Genomic DNA, 22,965 nt, shown 5'->3' with positions numbered 1-22,965 from the left:
ATTTTTTTTTTAATCAAAAAAAGGACATTGCTCTAGGGACCAAAGATTTAACCAGCTGTGAGATTATGGAGCAGCAAAGAAAAATACCTACAAAGAGTGGACCCATCATAACGTTTTGCAGGAGATATTGATACTAGAATAATGTACAGCAGCTTGGGTCTACATCCAAATTCATATGCAAGGTACTGACAACACAGTTAGATTTGCAGATAAATAAAACCACACGAATTCAGTGATATTTCTAAAAAGATTGCCTCCAACCGTTATCTACTCTGACCAATTATTCATTATCCTGTAGCAGCGCCAGTTAACTGTTGAATTAAGTCCTGGGTTGATATCTAAATGATCCTGATGTTGTTCCATAAGATCAACGGTTTTCGCAGAATAAGAAAAAGGTTATTTCCTCTAAATATCCCTTCAACTTTCTATAAGACTTACCTATACAGATTCTTATATATTAACTCTATACTTGTTTCTCTAGGCCAGGGTAATGTTGCGGTTGTGTCAAGTCAAATGCATAAATAACGTGCTAAGGCAGTGCCTACAAATTTATGTAAAATTATAAACAGTATTCCCTATGAGAATAGTAAAATAAAAAACACTCGGGTACTGATCCTGGAGATGCAAACCCTCACAGGGCCGGTTCATAGAAGAGGAGAACCCACCCATCACCTCATCCAATAATCAAATACCATCATGGTCTCAGCACTGGAGAAGCTGAAAACTCATCCAAGGCCCCAAAACACTAGAGACAAAAACCCTCTCAAGACCTAATCAAAGTAGAAAGTTAGAATCTCATCCTTGATATGATCTCAGAAAGAAATGAGAACTGATTCAGGTACAATCAGAAAAGGAAAAAAAACATGCCCAGGATCGGATCAGTGAAGGATGCTGCAACTCAAAGGACCGGTCACAGAAGGGGAGAATGCATTCAAACTAAGGTGAAGGAGATAAGAACTCACCGAAGACCCGATCACAGAAAGCAATCGCCAACCAGGACCTGGCCACAGGAGGAGACAACCCACCCAATTTTGATTAACTGTGTTGACATGCCAAAAATTACCTTTACACAGGAGGACGCTGGAAACCAGCCAAGGCCCTATTGCAGAATGAGTCCAGAATCAACTCCAGAAATAAATCACAGTAGCTGAGAAGCAATTAAGAGTGCGCCCGATCTTAAAAGGTGAGAACCATCGGTGAAACTAATTAAGAATAGGCAAACACCTAAAACGAAGTCAAAAAAGCAATAGGCCATCTAAGGTTCCTAAAACAGAAGGCAAAATCCCCAGGGGACTAAGTCAGAAAAAGCACCAAGAATCCACCCAGGATATGATCAATGAAACGGTGCACAAGGGTTTTCCCAGGAAAGGTTGCAAAACGTTTTTTTTAAAACTGAAAAATGAAACGGTAAGTACATTTTACGGGTAAAAAAAGAATTATCAGGGTAGATTTCTCTCATGAAAACGTTTTTGCTTTTTGCCTACAGCTACAATGTTTGTAAAACTATGAAATCTCACAAACTGCAATGTTTGTAAACTCAACATTTTAATTTCTCCAAGACAGTGCTGATTTCACAATGCAAAAACCACCCAAGACCTAATCAGAAGAGCGGATCAACCTACGATCTGATCAGAGGACGGGAGACCTCACCCAGGACTTTATCACAGAACCAACAAAAGAGCCTGATCATGTAAAACAAGAACTCACTAATAAAGTACTGGTCTCAGGAGTAGAATATAATCCATCTGAGATCTAGTTACCTCCCAGCCCTTGATCACAGAAGGTTGAGGACCCATCCAAAACAAATCAATGAGCAGTGAATAGATCCAGAAACATCCCAATCACAAGAGAAGGTTAAAAATAAACTCCCAAGGCACTAATTACAAAAGGAGGCAGCGTTAACTCACTAAGGTTCTTCAAGACAGGAAAGCTTAGACACAGATGAAAGCGGAGCAGATACGAGACCCAAGCAGGAATTTAGAATAGGAGTTCCAGAAATTCAAATGCCTGATTGAAGAAGAAAGTGCGAATGTTCAAAATTAGAGGGGCCACAAGATTTCAGACAGAATGTATGCCAAGTATAAAATCTTGAAGGGTGAGAACATAAGCACGATCTTATCAAGATCACAGACAAAAGTAAGAAACCACAGAGTACTTGATCACTGAAGACGGCAAAAAAACTGGGGATGCAACCACATGGGCTCAAAGGTTTTTCTATCTCTCTGAGCTCTTCATTGAAAGACTGACGTTTTGCCACCAATACTATGCCTGAACAGAAGACAGGGGTGTGGCTTGTCCCAAGATGGGCTTGAAGCAGTTGAGCTGCAGATGTCAACTGTGAAGCACACTAGTGACTGGAGCTATGGGAAACACATAAGAAGTCAAGACCCTCCAAGTTATCTAAAAATGTGGAGGACATTCCCCCCGCCCTCCCCCGGGCCTCCAATGGCAGGAGCTTGAGGCCCAAGGTAAATAACAAAGGGAACGACTAAGAGGGCTGCAAGAGGTTTTGCTGCCCAGGTGGATACAACGATGAATGAGTCTATGTGCCAGGTGAAAGGTGGCTGACAACACCTTGCTTGCTCTTTTGTTCTACAAAGTCATGACATAATGACTTACGAACGAAAGAGTTCAATGGTCAAAAGATGGTCCAGCCAACACCTCTGAAGGAACTGACCACAATTTAGCTGTGAAAGGTGGCCACAGATAAAAGTGAGCAGCTGCTTTGTGAGGTTGTGGAAGGGGTGCCTCAGGGAGCAGCATTTTGAGAAAGCTCTCAATTGATGCAATGCTATGGAGCATCTTATAATGGTCTTTACAGTTCGAATAGCTTTGGTCAGAGCCTCATATGGAGCTTATTGCAAGATGATTATTTTACCCTCTATAGATTACCGTGGTGTTACGGCCCGCTCTCAAATGCAGACTGGTTGGCAAAGGAGTCACCAAGACTGAAAGGACTACAAGTATGTATAGGATGATGTGTACTAAGCCCCACGCGAACCTACCCCCTACAAGTAGACATTGCCCGGAAGTGCGTTCAGCGTATTCATCGCATGGCACCAGAATGCCCCCCATACACACCATTACTACCGCTGGTCGGCTGGCCCAGACACGGGGGGTTTTCACATCTGCCATGCTTCGGGAATGGACGTCTAGAGACATTGCCGAGGCAGAAATACTGTTTGAAGAAGGACAGCTCCGGTCGTACCGGCAGCTTATGGACGATTATGACCTGGCCCCAGGCCAGTTCTTGCTCCACCGCCAACTTCTCAGCCACTACCGACCATACTCCGACCTCATATCGGGGGAACCCCCCACACACCAAGTTCTCCACACAATATTACGAATGGGACCGGGTCGCCATCTCACCACATGGTTGTACAAATCGATTAGGGAACTGACACCCCCACTATTAGGATCCCTACGGGCCCTCTGGGAGGAGGAAGCGGGACGACCATTTCATTATAGCGAGTGGGAAAGAGCGATAGAATCCCCCAAAAAAGTATCCAGGAACGCCCGGTTTAAGAACATACAGTTTCACATCCTGCATAGGGCCTACCGAACGCCAGCGCGCCTTCAACGCTTCTACCCCGACACGACCTTCCTCTGCCCTCGTTGTCAAGCGGGGGACGCAGCCTTTTCCCACATGTTCTGGACCTGCCCGGGCATTCAGACCTATTGGTCATCTATCCACTCGACGCTCAGAGATCTCACCGAGCTGACCCACCTGACTACCTGGGAGGGTTACGCGCTGGGCATACTCGGACGGAGGAAACGACACAAAATACCAATGCGCTTTGTTTCCCTAGCCCACCTGCTGGCCAAACGCTGTATAGCCATGCATTGGCGGGCCCCATCGGGTCCTCCACTTGCGGCATGGGTGGGGGCGGTTCTTAAATGGGCGGCAGCTGAGGAGGATGCAATCCGCGAGGAAGAAGCCAAAGGTATCCGCAAAGTCCCAATCTCTCTAGAATGGGCGCTTCTATTGCACCAATTCAGACAATCCCAGACCCCGGAGGTCCCGGTCACAGACATACATACCCCCGACGCCGTACAGCCTCACACTGTACAGGCTCCCGGGGCAGGGGATCCCCCTCCACGACTTTCCGTGCCACTCCTGGACCCGCCAGGTCCGTCCTCGCCCGTCTGCCACACTCAACGGCCCCCTACATCAGCCCGCGCACCCGCTCCCTCCTAGGTGAATAGTAGCTGCACTATCGAGTAGGTAATAACGGACCCACAGTATACGCCTGGCCCAAACACTAAAAACCCCGTGGCACATCCCAGTTTAGTTCTCCCCCCAGTTTTTCTTACTGGCAAAGACCTGCTACAACACAGACCGCATCCACACTGAATAAGATGTAAACGTACTCTCTATATTAATGATAGTCTACTCTGCTACTTATGTATCACAGTCATCTATACGAAACATGATGTATGTACGCTTAAATTATCAAATGCCAATAAAAAGAATTTTCAAATAGGATGATGTGTACTAAAAAGACGGAGGCCTGTAGGGGCCCAGGAGGAGTTGATGTGCAGAGCACAGGACCACATCTTTAACAATAACGTTAGTTAAGTAGGAGGTTTATGCCTTAGGGAAGTCATCCTGTTCAATTGTGATAAATGAGACTGGAGAGATTAAAGGACTAGTAAAGTGATTGGCAATCAAGGTGGCATTTGGTCCAAGATTATTTTCTGCGCCTGCCATTCTGCAACCTACACCACTGTCCACTTACCCCTGCGCAATGAACGTTACTTGCATCATGTATCCAACAATATAACAAACTCTTCCCTCCTATTCCTCTTTCCGTCTGGCCCCCGATCTCCCTTCCACAACCTTGGTAGCCCCTGGGATGCTTCTCACACTATCGGGTCTCTTTTTCTATCACATATTAATCACACCATCCCCCCCCCCCTTGCATCTGCCATTGAACGTTTTCGTTTATTTTGATACTCCCCACATCAAATTCTGGAGTACCTGACTCCCATTAAGAGTGAATACCAAATGATTCTCCTCTGAATATGGTGAAGCCTTGATGAGACTTTTCATTTTAGGCAAACTAAATAACACTGGTTAAAAGAGAGAAACTTTGAGGAGAAAGTGTTGAGGATTGATATGCAAGCACGGCTTCCTACACATATGTTGACAGTTGAACGGACCTGTAGGAGTATGGTGTAATACTTTTATTATGTGATGCAAAACATATTACCAATAACACTAAAATTACAAAAAGAGAGACAATGACAAACGAAACCCAGATCCGATCAACCAGAGACAGCAAAGGACCACTTAGTAATGGATCACAGGAAATAATCCTCCCAGAAAACGATCACAGGATTAGACAATAACTCATCCGAGACCGAAACAAAGAAGCTAAAAATTCACCAAAGCTCTTGATCACATACAGAACAAGTTCACCTGTGCCCTTATCTCAAGAAGTGAGAATCTACCCAGAACACTATCACAGATAAAGGCACAAACCCACCAAGTTACCCTTACCTAAAAAAGAAATTTAAAAAATAAAAATACTCCTATTCAGACCCAAATGCTGTTTTTTTTACCGAGATTGATAAAGGCGAATAACAGAGCAGAAGTAAGTGCAAGTAAAGCAGGAACACTATTTCACAAAATTCTTTATGTCTGCAGTGTAACAGCCTAATTCTATGTCCGGACTGGAGGCTCTGATTATGCTTTTCTTTCTCCGCTTTAATAAACATAACAATTTCACAGCAGCCACGAAAAGCAATAACAAAGATTTTTCTCCCAATAAAACAGGAAAAACATCTCATAAACAGCAAAAAAGAACGAAGGTCTGAGAACAGACTACAACTCCCATGAGTCCAAAGGGTACAGTGCCCAACAAGTCCTTCCACAGTGTCCATTAAGCACAGATATGTCCTCCAATTTTGCCTGTCCCTCCTCTTTCTCCGCTGCTTCGCAGCCAGTTAAGTCACTTTTCTAACTGTTTCCTAATGTGTTTTATTGATGTGTTTTGAAGTGTTGCCTAATTTGCTGATTGTCACTCGTCTCGTTATGGACAGCACCTGGGGATTTGTTTGCTGTTATTGTGCCTTTGCCTAATATTTCTCTTGTAGAGCCCTGACGGTCGCGGGAGCGTTACTGCTACTTACGCGGCCGCCGCCATTTCTGTCGCGGCACTTGTACAAGCCGCTAGGGGGACTCGCACTTCTCGTTTCTCCCGCATCGCGGTCTCCTCAGTTGAGGCGCCGCGCTGCAGGAGATGGACTGTCGCGAGCCTTGTCCCTGTATACTGTCTCACCTGAACGCCCCTCTGGGGTCTGTATTTCCCGGCAATTATCTCATTCACGCCCCGGCGGGGTCCGTATTCCGGTTAGTACCGCGTTATCGCCATCGGGCACACTTTCTTTGGGGCGCACGTTATTGGTTTAAATTTTGGCGTGCAGAGAGACGGTTGGCCTGGTCAGTTTCTGAGGACCTACGCGCGCCGGAGGCTGGTGCCACCTCAATAGCAGGCTTGTTACCTGCATGCAAAAAAGTAGCAGTCCTTGGGTCTGCCTATATCTTGTCACTTGGGTCCCCAAACTGTAAACTTCCCGTAAGGGTAGCGCCTGGGGGTATTTTCTTCCCTGCTTAAGTAGACAAGGCCTGTCAGGGCTTTGCTCACCTGGGTTTTTCTGTGTACATGGAGCATGATGATGTTTATGAGGAGGAGGTGTACCAGGAGTACCTTCCCTATGATGACGATTTCTTTGACGTGGTTGATACCTCCATATATAGGTGTGTGAATGAAGTTGTGGGCTCCATGGAACAGCGCCTTTCAGATTGCATAGTTCGGGAGTGTGCCAGATTGGCAAAAGCCCACTTGGCCCCAGTCCCTGTTACCCCAGCGCCCGGGGAGGGGCATTCGCCCCGGAAGAAGGGTTGTCCGGAGGGTGGTCCTGATGTGGTGCAAGAGGTGGATAAGGGTGCGTTTGAGTGCCTCAAGAGCACTTTTCTGGCTAAAGTGGTTCCCCCACCCGCCCCGGCTCCAGTGAAAGAGCCCCTAGAGTCTCCTGCGCCGGCTTCGCCACCCCCGGTCGGGGATTCGCCGGATGATACGGATGACGATGAGGGGTCTTCGTGGTCTTGGCGCCCGGCTTCCACTTCCACCGACCTGCTGCAGGACAGTTCAGGTATGCAGGAGCCGGATTAAACTATTCATCCTCGGTCAGCCGCCTGGGCCCCTGGGGATAAGGTGGCCAAGTTTGTGGCCGACAGCCTCCGCAAGACCCTGGAAAAGGAGGCTAGGGAGTGTTTGAGAGCAGAGTGTCCACGTCCCACATTAGAGGGTAAAGTCGCCTTCACCCCGGAGTTGGACTCCAAGATGGCCACTTTTTTAGCCAAATACATAAAAGATCCCCGGAAGGGTATTGATCATTCTTGGCGTTCCTGTCAAGATAAGTTGTTAGACGCGATAGACCCTCTTATGAAAATATTTGATATGGCGGAGGAGGCTAAGGTGACGGGGTCCACCATTTCCCCCCAAGTGCTATCAAATTGGGCGCAAAATCCAATCATCTTTTTGGGCAATGCAAACTGCGCCCTTTCGACAGGAGGCGGTCACTCTCTATTGATCAACTTAGACCCAAAACTGGGCGATTTGGCCTACTCAGAGGCCGGGGCAGTTGCGCAGGGGGGCCTATTTGGGAACCCTTTTGTTAAGGAATTAGGAAAATTTGTTGCTACTTTTATCTTGTTGGACAAGGCACAGTCCAACGTAAAGAGGGTTTTCCAGACCTGTTTTTCCTACGGGGCCAGTCGTGGAAGGGGCCGCTCGACCTGCCGCGGTTGTCAACACAATCCCAACAGGGGACAAGGCTCCGGGCGGGGACAGTACAACTCTACCGCGAATTACACAAACTTTTACCCCACAAGAGGGTAATGGTTCCGGGGCCGAGGTGGCTTCAAAAACAACGCCGGTGGCGGTGGTTCCAATGGTAAGTGTACTGCCTGCTTCACAAGTTTGTATCGGAGGCCGTCTGGCAGCTTTCCACAACGCTTGGACAAATATCACATCAGATGCTTGGGTCCTGCAGACCATCCGAGGTTTTCACATAGAGTTTTACGATCTCCCGCGCCAGCGGTTTTTACCTCACCCCATCGTTTTTTCCGTTGCCGATGCACTGCTATTCGACAAAGGTCTCCGCGCTGCTTCGCAAAGGGGGCATTTGTCGTTCAGCACTGCATCCCAACAGTTTCCTCAGCAACATTTTTTGGGGGACAAAACCGATGGGGGACGCCAGCCAGTAATCAACCTCAAAGAGTTCAACGGTTGGTTGGTGTACCGGCATTTCAAGATGGAGGAGATTCATCTCCTCCGGGATGTTCTATAGCCATCCAATTGGATGGTGAGGCTAGACATCAAGGATGCTTACCTGGTAGTTCCTATCCACCCACCACATCGGCGGTTTCTTTAGTTTTGCTGGCGGGATCAAGTGTTAGAGTTCACCGCCCTTCCGTTCGGTCTTTCATCAGCGCTCTGGTGCTTCACGAAGGTGCTTCATCCGACGGTGGAATTCCTACAAGCCCAACAGCATCCGCATGATTGTTTACCTGGACGACATTTTCATCATGGCTCAGTGCCCCAAGACGTTGTCGGTTCAGCTACAACAGACGGCGTCTCTCTTACAAGGACTGGGGTTTGTCATCAACGAGGACAAATCAATCCTCAATCCTACTCAGTGTGGTGTTTCTCCGTTTCGTGGTGGACTCAGTCTGCTCAACCTTGAGCTTGCCTTCCCGGAAAATGGCCAAGATTCGGCACGAGCTGAGACAGACCATCTCCTAGTCTCACACCTCCCTCTGGCAGATTGCCCGAGTGGTGGGCCTTCTTTCCTCGTCCATCCAGGCAATCTTACCAGGGCCCCTCCACTATCGGGCCTTGCAAAGCTTAAAAGCATATTATCTAAGGAAAGGTTTGTCCTACGATCAAGCGGTTCCCCTCTCTCAGGAGGTGAAAGAAGAGATGTCATGGTGACTCACTCATATGGAGGCGTGGAACGGCAGAGCGATCTTCAGCTCGGTTCCCGACCTGGTCATAGAGTCCGACGCTAGCAGATCGGGTGGGGCGCCCGCTGTGGGGGATTCTCCACCGGAGGCACCTGGTAGCTAGACGAACAAGCGTTGCACATAAATTGTTTGGATCTCTTGTGAAGACATCAGTGGAGCAGACAAGTTTCCAATGACTGCTCTCCCCAACGCAGCAGTCAAGATTTACAAAGGTGCTTGCTCTTTGTGAATCAGCTACTTCCACAACAGGGGATTGTAAATGATTAATGGTTTTCCACCAAAACTACAGTCATAAAACCATTGATACCCATTAATTCGACTCGAACAGGAGAGGGGGGGCACCACAATGACTTCTATTTAAGATGTGGAAAGAGTTGCAAAAGTCCTTATATGCGTCAGAAAGCTTTTTCAAATCGTAAATGGATTGTGTGGTCACAAACCCAGTAATTGTGTGAATTTCAGGGTTTGCATCCAAAAAGAGTTTAGTACATCAGGCCCTACATCTCCTTTACTGACCACCCATCAGTTACCAGGACCCTTCATGTACTTAACTATGATATACATAGCAGTATGCATATGCTTCTTTACTGAACCGTCCTTGGGACTGGACATCCAACCACATCACATGCACATCAACTTTGGTGGAATTCTTGGTCAAGATCTTTCCACCAGTAGGCATCCCATAAAGTTTTCCTCAAAGTCCAACACTTTCTTCTAATTTTCCGCCAAAGTGAGCCAAACTACTATCAATACCTGCAAACTCTGAACAGAATACAGCCGTAAAACCTGTCCCCGCTCATTTTTGTACACCGCACCAAACTTGGAAATTGTTACAATTCTGAAGTGTATAGAGTCAGCAAGTGAAAATATGCATTTTTTTTTCCAAAAGTACGTTTTGCTGGTTGCCTGTGTGGAATTTGTCACTCACACATATAGCAGAAAGTCGGACATAAATACATGCAGATATTGATATAATATGGCAATACTATATCACACAAATTTTTATCAGCGTTCAGGGTGAAAAACTTTCACCTAATTTTGAAAACATACATAAACTTTCTATTGTACGTATCCACCACAGCAGTATTCCATTTGAAGAACATCAAAAATATATTTGGATATTATGTATGCTGCTTTAGTGCTATTGCTAATTAACAGAAAGCTGCTCTTTCCTAGTTGAATTTAAACACATGCAATATCACTGCTTGTCGAACACTGCTGCAAGAACAAGTTTTCATGTGTATTATGTCATCTGGACAATTAGGTCCAGACCCGTTCAGCAGAATCCCTTTGGCTGCCAGTGGGGAAAAGGACTGTTTCCATCTATGACAAGATTTTTATCTAGGTGTGTAATATGTTCAAAAACACGTATTCAATTACGCAATTCCAAATGCGTCTAGTAGGATAAGCACTAAAATAAACACACCTAACTACAAGCTGAGTTTGCATTACTCACAGTGGTTACAATATAAAAACGTGTACAAATGTTTGCAAATCTTAAAGAATTTTTAGCCATTTAGAATGCTCCCACAATGCTCCTTGATTACATGCAAATATTTGCAAAAGAATAAAAGCAAGATTGGGCATTGTTTGCCTTCAAAATAAAATGCTCCTAAAAAATACTTGAACTTAAAAAATAAAAGATGGGGGTTACAGTTTTGTTAAGATATCCTTTAAATTATTTTCAGAACAAAATAAAACAAATAGTGATTTGAAAAAAATATATGAAACATATACGCAGATTTGCTAAAGTGTAATACAACTTTCAATGACAACTTTAAACGCTATATCTCTAAGACATTGTTTAATAAAATGTGTCTGATGTATTCCAATATTTAAAAAATAATAATAATGGAAAATGTGTAAAACCAACAAGGGTAAGATGTAAATAAAAAATAAGAGGCCCAAATAGTTAAACAATCACACAAATGCATATGCAGGACTACAGCAATGCACTGAAACATACTTATGTCTCAGGAAATAATATAAGAGTTTACAGAAGTAGGTCTGGAAGCCATAGTCAAATATATGTGTGCAGATTTGCAAGGGGGTGGGGGTTTACTGGCCAACTGCAAATTCATGTGACAAACTTTTTATTCAAGGAAAGAAAGAAAAATGTTCTTGTGTAGAGCAACTCCTTTACCTATACCATCTCCATTCTATTTGGAGGGGCAGGAACCTCTTTTGACCTTGAAAACAAATACTGTTAAACATGGAAGCTTATGGATGGGCACATTTTCATGGAGCATTACAGCCCTATAACTACGACTTCCCACCTATTTCCAGGTCCTGTGGGTAAAAACATGTTTCTCATTTGATTAAATTCTCATGAAAATCTTCATGCGAGTAAATCCTTTTATGAGTGCAAACCCAAATTTTACAACTGCAAAGCAAACCTACATATGTGAAGAGCTTTGAGTACTGGTCCATAACATTTTTCACTCCAAGATGACTTTGCAGAGTTCATATAGGTGTCAAAGATAAACAATGCATTGATCTAGTGCTTGCTACACACTCACATTTGTGGGAAGTATGGAACTGAGGCTCAGTTTGATGAAAAAGCCATCTGTCCAAAAAGCACGCAATGTGGTCTAGTGGAGTAGATCAAACTGTGAGCGGTCATGTAGGTCCTCGGTGGCAAACTAATCACTGGACACCAAATAACGTAGCTTAAAAGTAAATTGTTGTCCTTTGCAAGAGGCTTCCTCAGAAACTAATGTGATATATATATATATAGCAATAGCACAATTAAAAGAATATTTCCCTAACTGAGGTGTAATTTGAGCTATGGCGTAAAGAGAGATATCAGAGTGTTGATGCAATGAGAGCGCAGGGCACGTAGGCAGATCGACTAAAGCCCAGGCGCCCATCTACCCTACAGCCCCACACTAGTCACCGCCGTACCCCACAGCACTTTCAGCTGGAGGGACCAGCTCAGGCCAGTAGCCAGATATACATTTTACATTAAAACTGTGTTCTATAAGTACATTCTTTCCCAAAAACTGGTTGCACTACTAAACATCATTTTGGTAGACACGGGGAGATTAAGTGATTTGCCCAGAATCAAAGGATGCTGAGCCAACACCGAGGCTCGAACCAGGTCCCCCAGCTCCAAAGTCGGCAGCTCTGGCCGTAAGACTACATACTCTCCCCAGATGGGTACCCATGCCCCGCACACCTTAACAGAGCCCAAAAGGAGGGTCAACCCGCGAAGCAGCAGATGGAAAGGCGAGCGCGAAACAGCACGAGTCAACCTGGCAGTGCCAGCGAGGCTGGGGCTTCGGCCGCTGGAGCAGCCACAAAGTCGGGGCGCCTCGGCTCACTCAGACGCCACCGCCCCCCAACTTCAAAGTGCGTGCTCAGACCGAATCACACACGGGCGTAGGCGCTTCATTTTAAACGTTAGTGGTTTTTTTTTTTTTAAATCAAAGAATGAACACCGGAGAGCTCGGAGTCACAGGACGGGCAGCGCGAGGCGAATGCATCGTTCAATAATAATCAGTGCTGAAAATGAACAGGATGCAACGAGGGGCAGGCACCCCTGAGCCGGAAACAAAGGCTGCGCCGTTACAGGAGGCAGCCTAGCTCGCACTCGCGGGGCGCCGTGAGGGTGGGCATGCGAGGCACTAGAGTGGGCATGCGAGGCGCAAGGGTGGGCAGCGAGCGGCGCCACTGATTCAAGCAGTACGGCGAGGGGGGAACGCAATGCCAGTCAGGCGGGAGGGAGTGCAGTGTGTGAAGGTGAGGTCGCGTATAGGTGAGAGAGGAGACGTCTGAGCTAGGAGGAAGGTGGGGGCCCAGCCGGGAGTGAGGGGGTGTCTGCGTTAGACGGGGAGGAGGGGTGGCAAGTACCAGAGATTGCGAGATAGTGTGAACTGATAACTGTGAACTGAAGTCTGGGAGGGAGATGGCCCGAGAAGGGGCTGCGAGATGGTGTGGCGAGGCATGAGATGGAGGGGGTGGCCTGAACTGAGGGGCATCACGAAGAGGGCACTGTGATGTAATGTGGCCAGACGAGAGTGAATGAGTGTCTGAACTGCGAGGTGGGAGGGCTTCGCATGTATAAATAAGGGCGAGGTGGTATGGAATGAAGTGAGGGGAAGTCTGACCTAGTCACGTACAGACATCAGGAGGGGAGGGATGCCTAGCTGAGGACTGAGAAAAAAAAAGTCACTGGAAGGTATTGTGGCCAGTGGATGAGCGAGGAGGTAGTGGTTTACACACCGAGCGAGGTGGTGCAGATTGAAGTGAGGGGATGTCTAACCTAGTCCCGTAGAAGGAGTAGAGACAGGAGGAAAGAGGAACAAGAGCAAAGAGGCATCAAACAAGTGACTGGGAGGTATTTCAGCCAATGGATGTCCGACATGTTAGGAGGAAATGGTTTACACAGAGCGGAAGCGAGGAGGTGTGTGGATTGACAGGACGGGGTGTTTGGACTAGTCAGCGGTTGAAGTGCATAAAAAAGTATGGGTACTGTGATCCAGGGTGCAATGTGGTGGGGTCAGTGACTGAGGAGCAGCAGTCCCAAGACAAGTAGCTAAAAAAGAACATAGTGATCTGCAACTATTTTTTGGGCCTTTCGACTTCAAGTAGATACATAAAATGCATTGTGGTTATGCAAATCGTTATTTGCATAACCACAAACTCTATTACAATATAAGATGGGATGCTGAAACGTGTACAGAGATTTAGCGTTTAAGATCAAATAAGTGCCTTCAATGCATTTATATTTTCAAGAACATGCAATCAGACTGTACCCAGTGCAAACCTTTTTTTATATGTTTCCATTAGAAATACAACTTTGTCACCACGAAGCTTCAAATATCTCCCACTAATTAAAGCAACATACTGCTCCCAAGCAGCATTTAAGTCTGCTGATTAGCCAACTGCACACATTTACATTTATTTGAGGTAATAGGCAATATGACGAGGCTGGTTTTTGTTTTCAATGTCTGCCTCTCCTCTGGCATCACAGTACAAGAGACCCTCATCCCTTTCCTCCAGAGGCAACCCGAAGGTCAGAATTAACCATCCAGTGACAGCTGTTTCTTTAACAAACAGAACAGGGAACTGATTCAGTTAAAGTAAAAAAGATTAGGAACGTTGTACCCACTAGATCCGCCCACTTCAACCACAGGCCCTAGTCACAAAAAATGGGCTTTGAGGTGGTGTGGCGAGGCATGAGGGGTGCCAGAGCTGAGGAGCAACAGAAGCATAAACGTGTTCATGGGTGTTCACTTACTCTGCAAACACTCAATGACCCATTTAACCTGGCTTTACTCTGCATTTGTTTTAGTAAACTTTGCTACATTCCACCAAAATAACAGGTCATTGTTTGGAGCCTAGGGAACCAAGTGTGGGGTAGGACCTGTACCACTGCACAAGTGAGCATACTATTTTGAAGTGACGTTCCATCCAAGACGGGGTTCACGAGGACCCCATTAAATGTCAGGTTTCAAAGTAGCACAGAAATGCATTTCATACAAATATATGGTGGAAAAAATTAAAGATAGGAGAAGTTTCCAAATATTAATGTAGACAGAAGACTAGTACACTTGTCTGAAAATAAAAACAGATAGGCTGTGGGAAAATGCTGGGATGGATAGAGGTAACAACAAACATTTTGGGCTGGTGGCAGAGACGATTATGCAGACATTTTGGGATGAACAGGTGAAGCCATATGATCAGATGATGAAAGAGGAAGGTGCAGGGCGACACTGGGCTGCTGATAGCAAATTGGCATTTTGAGACAATGGGCAGATTTTGGGCCTTGGGAAAATGTTGAGCTGGCATTCAAGGGAGAATGTCATCAGGACTGAGAGGATGCCAGGCTTTAGATAGATATGATGCAGCACATAGAGGACGTTGGGAAGACACCTTAATGGAGCAATGAATGGTCGGATGTTGGGTCAGGGATGAAGCAAAGAAATTATGTAGAGCGCATGCAATGCAATGCGACGCTACATGCATGTTGAACGGAGCACGTAATGATAAAACAATACTGGAGCAATTATAGGCTCATGAGTCTGAAAAATGAAGTCAAGACATGGTGCAAGTGTGCTCAAGAGAGAAACAAGTTGGATAAACAAATACAGGAAAAACTCAACGACGAGAAGTTACAGTAAGACAGATTTGTGATCACAGTTATAATAAAACAATAAAATAATAAAGATGGCTTATGAGAAAAGGAACAGAGAGACTGCCTGCTCTGGTATATGAATAACCTAGGTGATGCCATATAACAGGCTAACAATGGGAGCATCTTTTGATAACCGAGTAACTAAGATGGGCGCTAAGAAAAATGAGATTGAGGACTGCGAGAGCGAAAAGTGTTCGGTGCATTACTGGATGGCAAACTGAGGATTCTAGGGCAAAGAGTATTCAAAGTCATGCTGATGAAATAATGACAGAGCCTTGAATAGTAGAGCGCTTAAACAAGGTAGTGGTATCAGAGAGATTAGCTTGAAAGAGGAGATGATATGAAGATTCTCAAATTAAACAGCAATGATGCAGATACACACAGTGATACATAATACCTGGGATGGTAGAAAGTTACGGGAAGTGTTTGCTGAAGACATGGTCCATGAAGTCATGTAATAACGACAAAATGTATTCGAAATTAAATACAGAGGAAAGAAAGCGTGGATAGAAGTGCTAGTTATAGAATAAAGATATGTTTACCTAAGCTGCGACAGTCTTAGTATAACAACAAAAGGAGGATAGTGATGACAAATTTTATCATGATGAAGAATGGTGATTCCGAAAAATTTGCAATAATACACACTTCAGGTGATGATGGGAGGTATCTGGGAGGGGAATGGTTACTACTGAAGGCTGCGTTTGTTACAAAGAGTCATGCATGCTACAAGCCAAAACTGTTGGGACAGACTGTGACTGACAATGGATGAGAGTCAAGGAGGAGATATACTAGCAGTGATGACAAGATAGACGGAACCAGATAGTCAAGGACCAGCAATGTAGCGAAGGCGTAGCAGGTAATCTCGCCAGAAGCATATCATTATTAAAAACTATGGGGATTGATTAAATGATTGATAAAATGTTATTTCATATGATAACATGGAATCAAAAGCAATGAGGATACAATGATAAAGTATTGAGGTAATTGTGGTGAGCAGGCAATAGGGAGGTGAAAATTAAAGGTTAGTAAGCGCTGGTGAAAGTAGCCGGTGAACAGTGTGAAATAAGTTATTATGGAACTTAATAAGATTTAAGAAGAGTAAAAGAGATACTATGATTTATGGATTGATTGGGTACTGATGAAGCTACATTAAGGACTATTGACTAGGTACTATAGGGTCTGACTAAAGCACAATAATCATCAATTAGATACTTTGAGAGCTGATTAAATACTAAGTTTAGATGCCAAAATGTGCATCCTGAATGTGTTCCCGTCTGAGTGCTAGACATGATACTGTAGATAGACAGATCAAGTTCAAGAAAGACTAGATAAGGCATTAAAAGGTCTAGAGAAGGAGTAGGAGACCTAATTGGGGGAACGGAAGAGTAGTTTTAGACAGGTACAATATGTTTTTGGAAGGACAGCAAGAGTGCACAATTGAACTGTGAGCAGAGTTGGAGTGTTTACGTATTTAAGCTATAACAGTGCTTTTGAAAATGGTACTGAATGCCAAAAATTGATAATAAGATGGTGATGTAATAAGATCGTGAGAGTATGATAGTTTCTACACAGCAAACTTGATAAAAAGTGACGGTGATGGGGGCTGAACGTTTAGATGGTTTTGACAATTATGATGTGAGCAAAATTATGGGGCTACGGGAGGACGGCAAAGAAATATAGCGAGGATATCAGTGAGGTGGGAAAGATGTTCTAATGAGGGTGACACTGTGAAATAGTTAACACTGTAGTGAAGGGGATGCTTTAGTGTAGAATCTCTACTGCAGCGTCAAGATTCTCCTGACAGCACAATCCTCATTACAGTTTCAAAGAGCATGATGGTAATGAAGGGCCGTAGGGGGGATGCTGGTGATGAAGTGCTGCTGTGATGTGGAGGCGGATGATGCTGTATGTATGATGCTAGCGATGCTTGCTGTATGTATGATGCTTGCCGTGAGGAAGATAAAAAGTGAGGGTGATTCAGTAAAGATGATAAAGACTTCAGTGATGTTGATGATGCAGTGAAGAAGTGGATGAAGAGCTGTACTAAGGATTGTAGGGTGGTGTTGTGGTTATAGTGAAGGTGATGATGAAAAGCCAATGAGAGGCTAAACTGCGGTCAGGGAGGAGGGCCAAAGAGATGAAGGGCTCATGGTTATTTTGACGAAAGGCTATAGTGATGAAGATGGACAGAGGTGGTGATGAAGAACCGAGGAAGATGATGGTGAGCCGTAGTGATGATGAAGGACTGACGTGATGACGGTGGGTGCAGGCCCGCCCCAATGCCCCCGCAGGCCCCTCCTTCTCCAGGCCCCAACTCATCCCCGGCCTCACCTGGCTGCTGTCCCCGGGGAGAATCCACCGGCCCCGGTCTGGCTCCGTGTCCGGAACGCGGAGAAGGGTGTGGGAAGGAGCGTTGCACGGGATACAAGGGTGGCGTGTGGAAGCCGGACTCAGACACTGCGGTACAGACAGCAGCCGGCAACCAGCAGCACCGGCAGCGGCGGCACACAAACAATGACGCTGATTGGGCAAGTGCCAAAGTCTCGGGTCCCGCCCTCTGCTGTGGCCGGGAACCCCATTGGCGGAAGGGGGTGGTACAAAAGAGAGACTGTGTGACTGATCTGAAGTCCTGATTTGATACCCTTATTGTCAGACTATCACAGGCGGTGCTGAAGAACGTTACTCTAACCGATTGTTCACATCGATTGGATTACAGTCGTGTCAATCCATTTGTAATGAGAGCGGTCTTTCTCACCACCGCCCACTAGATGATTGACAGCAGCGGTAACCTGTCAAACGAACGATTCAGTCAGTCTGCCCTCACCTCCCACGACACTATTACGGGTGTAGGCATAATTCCGTGAACCAATAAAGGCAGGAGTTTTCGTTTCGTACGGGATGGATTGGACGATTGACAGTGGGCGTTTACGTCTAGAACTCAGTATCGTGAGTGACAGACGTGCTACCCAACCGGAATGCGAGACTGTGGGTTGTTCCTTTTGCCGGTTCTGTTGAAAGACCGAAATTAAGCCAATGTGAAATGTCTGGCCTGGGAATCCCCGGGGGAGGCGGAGACCGTAGGTCCGTGACGGGTCCGAGGGCTGCTCGTTGTGCATAAAGCAACATGGCGCCCCGACCCCTGTTGGTGTTTCCCTCTACACCACATCACCCTTGTATATATTTTAGCTGGTATTTTATTCTTCTACAAGTTATAATTAAAACAAGTCAGTAGAACTCGAGGCCTTTTTGCTAGGGGGGAAATGAGGGTACTGCAGTCGGTCCCACATAATGATCACGTACTCGGTGCTTTGCTTCTCGTACACTTTTTTTTTTTTAAGACTACACATACAGTCAAGTCTATCTCCAAAAAGCAACTGCGCGCTTTAAAGACGACCCTTTTCATTGCAGGAACAGACATTGAACATAAAACCCTTCCTGCAGACCGTCGGCTGTTAATGGAGAGTGAATTCGGATGGTTTAGAGAGGTCCTATTCAAACCAACGGAGATGACCCTGATAGGGTGATGTAAACGTAACTATAGCGAACCTATCGCATTTTGCTTGTTTGTGTAACGCAATTATGGCTTAAAAGAGGAACACCAGAGGGTTGGATTTAGTCTATCATATAGTTCCCTGGCTGGTACTGGTGCCCATGGAAACATGCCAATATTTTGGATAGTATCGGTTGAAGATCTAGAAATAATAAACAAGGTATGTTAATGTCTTCATTACCTTATTTTGCTTGTTGAGGAGCAAGTCTTAAGCATGAGATATTTTGGCTCAAAAAAACTCCCCAGTCACACATGAATGTTGACATGTATGCTATTGTACAGCAAATCTACAGCATGGTAAGTACCTAACAGTAGCAAGTGCTGTTGAGAACTTATCCAGCACATTGCTTTTTCTGGCTGTAATTGAAGCAGCATGGTGGGCAAAAGAACAGTGGGTTGGAATAATACCCCAATCAATTGCCAGTGGTTAAATTCTAAGCTTTCTTCCCATCACATTTTGTGTTTGATGTAACACCCTATGTGAATCTGGGTATGCCCAGGCATGGCCCCCTTGCTCACTGTGCATCAAGAACCCAGATGCACCTTGCTGAAGAGGCCCAAATCAAGCCAAAAACAGCCTTGGGTTGCTTATGGTAAACAGTTCAGAGAGGACCACACTTGGCAGTTTAGGCTGGACTGTTGTTGATGGAGGACCCAGGCGGATTTGCATATGGTTGGGTATAATCCGAGGTCGCATGGTGGTCAAAATAACGATGGGTTGGAATGCTCCCCATCAATTGGCAATGGTTAGACAAGCATTCATCCCATCACCTTTACAGTTCTGTTTAAATGGATACACAGCAAAATTTAGGAACCAAAGAGGGGTGTTTCCCCATAACCTTGCATTTGAATGGAGGTAGTTTTAAGTAGCAAGAAGCCAAAATAACACAGTTTATGCTGAGAAATTGCGATTCAAAGCCTAAATCTAGAGTGTTGGTATGTAAAATGAAGAAAGATTTAGCAAAAATAGCAGAGAAAGTAGGCCTGGACAGAAGGAAAGCTTGTAATGGAGCAGGTAAAACAAAATTTTGTATACCTCCTCTATTTTTGCATGAAATTAATTACGTAATCATTCTAAGTATTAACTCATACTAATTAGTTTGAAGTGAGAGATGACTAATCAACTCTTACACCTTGATAAACACGAGATACACGTGGGACTAAAATGTAAACTGCATGGCAAAACAATGAAATAATTAACTGTGGTACGCAAACTAACTGTAGAACGTGGTGAAATAGAGAATTGCATGATTCATGTTGCTTTTGTGATGGTTTGTGCTTCTAGTACTGCAGACTGGTGAGTATTATTGCTTTAAATGATGCTACAAGCTAGGAAAATACTAATATATATTGGGATTAAACATTAGAATCTTAATTTTTATATTCTAATTACTGTTATGTCTGTTTTTGCTTAAGTTGGTGGTGGAGCAGGTAAACAAAATTTTGTATACCTTCTCTATTTTGCATGAAAAATACCAATTGCGTAATCAATTTACATATTAACCTGTATTAACTGTGTGCCGTGGTATAACTATCCAACAGTGCACCTTGACAAACACGTATAACACGCGGGACTAAATGCTAATTGCATGACAGAATAACTTTGATGACTAACTGTGGTACGCATATTTAACAATAGAAGGTGTTGTGATAGAAATTGCATGATTTATGTTGCTCTGTAATGGTTTGCGTTCCTGGTATAGCGGAATGGTGAGTATTATTGCTTTAAATGTTGCTCTAAGCTAGGAAAATACTAATATATAATGGGATTAGTGTGGGTTTAAACATTAGAATTTTCATTTTCGTATATTAATTATCTTTTATGTTTGTTGTGCTTAAGTTGGCATTCGGGTGTACTAGGCCATGATATTCAAAATGGAGTTCAGAAGTGGCCACCTTCGTGTGAGCGCGAGGTCTAGTGCGCAGACTCGGATGGCTCTGAAGATCTCCAGGCATCCTCAGATCAGAGCACAGTGTTCCTCGTCAAGAATAGGACCGTGGAGGACTGCCAGAATTCAGCTAGTGTGAATGACAAGAGAAAACAATAACCACCTATGCTTGGAGGTCAACACATTGATACTTCGGACCTTTTCGCATGAGAACTTTATGAGCTAGAAGAATGACATAAGCCATTTCCCTGAGTACCCGGGAACGTGAGAATGGAGAACCATGTTACAAATTTGAGGGGCTTAGCCAATCAGAGTGTTTGGATTTAGAAATTGTTACCGATTATTTTAGAAATCATTATAAAAGGGGAACTGTAGGCGAGGGGAGAAGCTAATGCTAGTGCGTTCCAGAGGGGTGTCCCGAACTTGCATGACCGATTTGCTTGCACGATTGCCTGGTCCTTTGGATATCTTTGGGACTGTGTCGTGCCGAGCGAAATAACTTTTTCGGACTTATTTGGGTATTAGCCTGCATTCGATTGGGACGATTTCACCCGAAGGGATTTGATTTATGCAGAGCTAACAGGGTTTAAGAAAGGTCCCCCGATATCAAGAATTAGGTAAATATAAATGTCATGCTAAATTGTGCTGAATAATCAAATTTGAACTCTGTGTTGACCAAAATGCTGATTATGCAAATGAAAGCAAATTAATTAGATAAACTAAACATTGATTAACAGAAAATTGAGTTTGTCATTCTTTAAGTAAGGTATTGATTAAAGATTCCGAAGCTTTAAATGTGTTTTAGCTGGTTCTAAATCACCATCAACCAGTCCAACTAATTGGTCCATCGACCAAGTGGTGGAGTGCCTTGATGCTAAGGTTAGGTTTCTATAGGTATTGATGTAAAAATGTACTTACTGTAATAAATTTACTTTTCTATAGGTAATAAGGTACCCCACATGTCCAGCGCTTCTCTTCCTCCTGTGCGCAGATTCGAGTGAGACGCATGAGTGTTGGTGTTATGAGCCCCACCAATGAATGAGTGTATGAATGAGTAAGTGTGATGACGGGTCTGTGACGCAGGGAGGATATGTAAATTTGCGCTTTCGCGCTGGAGCAGTTTTTCTGGTGGCAGAGTTATGGTTTTATTGCATTGGTTTGGTGATTATTGCTATTGAGTAATGGAGGATTGATTGATTATTGATTTTTGTACTAACATTCTATGTTGAGTCGCGTCGCGTTCTATGTTGTTTTGAAGACTTCCGGGATGTAGGAAGTTGGATGCCCTCTAGGTACATGGGGAAAACGTGTGGCAAGTGAAGTCGCACGGTGTATTGTCTTGTTGCCCTGTAGGTACACAGGGAAAACGTGTGGCGATTGGAGTGGCACGACGCATTGTCTGGGTTCGATTTGATAATATCGTCGTGTGTTATCGTTAGGGACATTTCTGTGTGAAAGTGAGTGAGTGCAATAGCAACAGGTTCTCTCGTGAAACTCTGGCCTTAATTCTCATGAGCAGTGTAGTCTCCACATGTGTTTTATCCCCAGAGAAAAGGTTAGTCTTTTTGCTTGTTAGAAGGGTAAGGTAGAGGGAAGTGCTACTTTATCGGCGAACTGAATAATTCTGTGGAAGGGCAGAGGTAAGCGCTGCTCTCGAGAAATACAGGATTCTGGTGTAATTGGACACAACTATCTCTTTGTTTAGCGGAACAGGCAATGGTGGTGTTTTTATGTCGTTACTAACAGATCCTGAGTAAAAGAAAATGTAAGAAAGGTTTGCCGATAAACTTTGTAAAGGAGGGGTCAGCAGAAGCAGGAGTAGCGAGAAAGGCTGACGTCAGAAAGACCACGCTGGGATTGGCCAGCCATTAAGTGACGAGATTTTCACGGATTGGTGCCTTGGTGTACGCCGCGCTAGGAGTGGAGAATTGCCAGGGTGACGTAGACGCTCCGGATTGGTGCTTTAGTGTGAGTCGCGCTGGGATTGGAGAGTCAACAGAATAGTCGTAGAGGAGTGATTCAAGAGATCTAGAGATACAGGATAAGGAAAATGATGTATTACGATCCACCAGAGAAAGAGAAAAAATCATGGTTTGGGAAAATCAAGAACCTATTTAAAAAGGATAAACCTATTGTGACTAGGGAAGGACAAATACTTCCCCCACCGAAATCGACCGCATCCTTTATGGTGGCGAAATATGGGTACCCTACATGTATTTAGCTGGATAATTGGGCAAAGTATACCAAAGAAGGTGGAGTCTTAGCATTCCCAGAAAGTGGTTCCTTTAGTTTAGCTGTATTAAGAAATTTAAGAGAAAGGATGATGAGATTAGAACCTAGACCTACTCAGTTT

The 22,965-nt window shown here is 44.7% G+C and overlaps 1 protein-coding gene across 2 annotated transcripts in view; it reads right to left on the bottom strand.

The window, feature by feature from the left end:
- Positions 1-17,695, bottom strand: part of GATAD2B (GATA zinc finger domain containing 2B) — a 253,232-nt gene extending 235,537 nt beyond the window's left edge. For both annotated transcript variants that reach the window (XM_085638453.1, XM_085638454.1), the window contains exon 1: positions 17,505-17,695. The gene's annotated coding sequence lies outside the window, so the exon portion shown is untranslated. The remainder of the gene's footprint in view (positions 1-17,504) is intronic.
- Between the last annotated feature and the right edge of the window lie 5,270 nt (positions 17,696-22,965).

The sequence above is a fragment of the Triturus cristatus genome, chromosome 12 (genome assembly GCF_964204655.1).
Source record: "Triturus cristatus chromosome 12, aTriCri1.1, whole genome shotgun sequence".
Lineage (NCBI taxonomy): Eukaryota > Metazoa > Chordata > Amphibia > Caudata > Salamandridae > Triturus > Triturus cristatus.
The sequence above is the reverse complement of the archived record's forward strand: the minus strand, read 5'-3'. Positions and strand labels throughout refer to the sequence as shown.